General features: G+C 35.9%; 1 pseudogene; it reads right to left on the minus strand.

Annotated features, from left to right (window-relative positions):
• Window positions 1-2,206: 2,206 nt before the first annotated feature.
• LOC148201558 (uncharacterized) lies at window positions 2,207-3,421 on the minus strand (annotated as a pseudogene).

The raw sequence follows: 3,421 nt of genomic DNA on the forward strand, positions 1-3,421 counted from the left end.
TTAAATTTATTATACTAACCTAATAAAATGAATATATACTAACTTACTAAAAAATTAACCTAATAAAATAAATATATACTAACCTAATAAGAAAAATTAAAAAACCTAGAAATCAAACCTAAACGCTATTCGAAATGCGGCGACAACTAACGCACATGGATGTGCGGTTAGTGTGAGCCGCCTGGGAAACCCTCCGCATATCGATATGCGGTTTTCCTACTTTTCGCACTTCCAATTACAGAAGTCTGCGACCACTGGCGTTTAAGCAGCTGCTCTCCGGCGACCAACACCAACACCCAGCGAACTCAAAAAGCACATGCATGTATTTGTATGATAGCAAATATCTACATTTTATCAAGATACTAACCTGAACGCCAGAAAGCACCTGAAATTTATGAGAAATCAAGCACGGAGGAGAAACACAAACAACTTGGCACAAGAGGGAGGAGAAAAGAGGGGCAGAGGAGACCGGAGAGAACAATGGGAGAGGAGGGAGGGCGGAGGAGGGAGGAGTGATTTAGAAGGGGGTGTAGGGTTTGAGGATGAGATGCGGCAGAGTTTAAGTTTCAAAATTAGTCAGCTTTTTAAAAATTCAAAATATTCTTGTTGACTGTGCTGAGGGGTATACTTTGAAATTAAAATATATTTTAAAGGTACAGGACGAATACAATGAGATACAGGGGAGAATGACTCAAGCTTTAGCTGAAGAAAAAGGCAGATAAATGCTGGAATGTGGTTAACTTTGTCATTGACAAGACACGATCAAATTAAATCTATAGTATTACGAAAGTGATTGCCATAACTTCATAGGAACATGGCTAAATCAAGTTGCATAGTTAGCTATATATTAGATACCATATAATACAGAGCCTACAAAACTTAATTCATAATTGAAGTATTTATGTTTCTCAATCATGGAAAAACTGTCTTTCAATCTACACTATTAAAAACCCAAAAACAAAAAGAATAAAACTAATTAACCAATGTTTTATTTTATCATAGGAGCAAAATTTAACCATGTAATTCCTCAAATAATTTGAAACTTGGTGCTTTTACCAAAAAATAATAATAAAACATCATAAAAATCCCCATTGTAGATAACAACCATGCAGTTCTTTTATGAGAGTTTGCATATGAAAAAGAAATTCAATAGGAAAAACTTATGTACATAAAAGTAAGGTAATAGATAATTTTTTTCTGGAATTTCTTGTTGATTCATATTTGAAAATGTTGATTAAGTTGACAAATAACTAAATATGATAAAACATCCACTTTTTATGACATTTTGCTATAAGAGTAAGAAATTTAATTACAAAAACTTATATAGTTTATATAGTCGAAAGTTAGTGGACTCTTTTGAGGAGATTGTGAATTTTGTTCCCTTATAATAAGATGTTTTTTTTCTTATTTTGCTATAAAATAATTTCTTGTGTTATTTATTTGAAAAGTGTTATATAATTAGCAAATAAATTAGAAATATTTTAAAAGTAAAAGTTAGTTTTATCTTTCTTCACAAGTTTTAAAACGAATTTAACTTCTGAGTGTTTGAATTGTGTTAGATTGAAAAAAAATTCAACCTTTTAAAATATAGGTAAAACTTAATCCAACCCAATTAGTTAGGTTAAGCGGGTTTAAACCGGGTTGAAAGTTTGTTAATCTATAACCAACTAATAATAACTCTTTAATTATTATTTTTACTATTTTTCTTGAGTTATTTATTACTTTTAGAGATATAGATCGATAATTTGATATTTTAAAATTATAATATTATTAAATAATGTTTCAATTATGTATTTGTTTAATTTATTTATTTGTTCAATTATATAGATTGATATCTTAATTTTTAACAAAAAAATATTTAGAGTAATATTTGGTAAAATAACTCTTTAAACACTTAATTCACTTAACTCTTACCTCTGAATATATTCTCTCCTTTGATGGAGTGATATCTCTTTTCAACACACAAGTGAGATTATGAGAGTGAAATTAAATGTTTAGGAATTTATTTAGTAGTTCAAAAGTTGAAATGGTTATACCATATGTTACCTCAAAATCCTAGTATGGCAATTTAATGGACATTTTATAATAAAAAAATCTTATTTTTTATTTATTGTATTAAAATTGGTAGCTCCAAATTATGCGTATAAAAAAAGACTATAGTACTCTAGTTGCTGGCTCCTCCAACGTGGAAATATTGGATAAAAAATGCATCCCTTCCTTTTCCTGCAATTCTTGAGAGAGTTGGAAAATATTATCCTACCAACTATATGTAGCTGGTTTTTGCTTTTCAGGATGCTACATGAATAAATCAAGCATCAACCATTCACGTTTATGAGGAATACAATACCATTCCCTTGCATTTCTCTCATAGCTAGCTAATCAAACTATAAACTGTAGAATAAGATCAGGATCGCTTCCAATTCTCCATCAAGGAACATATTCTTCGGTTCCAGGCCTCGTTCAATTATATTATCTCCACGTCATTACCTTACCTTGATTTCGCCGAAAACAAAATCATTACTAACAACATTAGTCATTGCTTATTCACCCAGAAACACACACTTTCAGACAATGTTATGCGGTCGAGTGAAAATTATCCACACTGGATCACAAGGGAAACCGGTAGACCCACTGTCATATATTATCTATTTTCTTTTTTTAAACAGATTTTCATTATTCAACCTTTTTTTTTTCTAGGTTTGAAAATCTATGACGGATTCTGAACAACAATGGCATAAGACTCTTCCCTAAGAAACCTCAATTGCTTCGCGATGAACGCTTCAATGGCGCGTTGGAACTCCTCATTGCTCAGCTTATCCTGCGGGTACAAATTTTCCTGTGGGTTTTCGAGCTGCTTCTCGGTCTCCGACCGACGTAGATTTCGCCTGCGAGGCGTTTTTAGGTTGTCTCCTTTCCAGTTCTCTGACTTGCTCCGGCGGTATTTCGCGGCGGGTTCTACACTGGGCCGACCCTGCACCGTCTCGGCTATGACCTGCTTGTCATGGAACTCGGGCTCGGGCAGCACGCGCGGCGGCGGCGCGTGGAGTACAGTGACGGGGGTGCGGGGGAGTTGAGGAAATCGTGGTAGAGAGCGTCGGCCGCGGAGCGGGGGCCGGATAGGCAACGGGACTGAGCGAGGAGGGCGGCGATGATGGCGTTGGAGAGGGCTGGCGGCGAAGGAGAGGAAGCGGGTGAGGAATTGCGCAGAGGGCGAAGGCGAGGGGTAGGCGCGTGAGGAGCCAGAAGAGGAGGCAGAGTTCGAGAATGCGAAGGGTTTTGGAAACGGCGGCGAAGAGGTTTTGTGTTTGAATGGCGTTGGCCTTCTTTGGTTTGAAGAGAAACTGGTGCATTGATGGAGACAGAAGGAAGCACTAACCGAGTGTTGTGTGTGAGATTGATGATTAGTCTGATATCGTGAGCA

This window comes from Vigna umbellata, chromosome 3 (assembly GCF_029865625.1).
Source record: "Vigna umbellata cultivar VRB3 chromosome 3, Vumbellata_1.0, whole genome shotgun sequence".
NCBI classification, from domain to species: Eukaryota; Viridiplantae; Streptophyta; class Magnoliopsida; order Fabales; family Fabaceae; genus Vigna; species Vigna umbellata.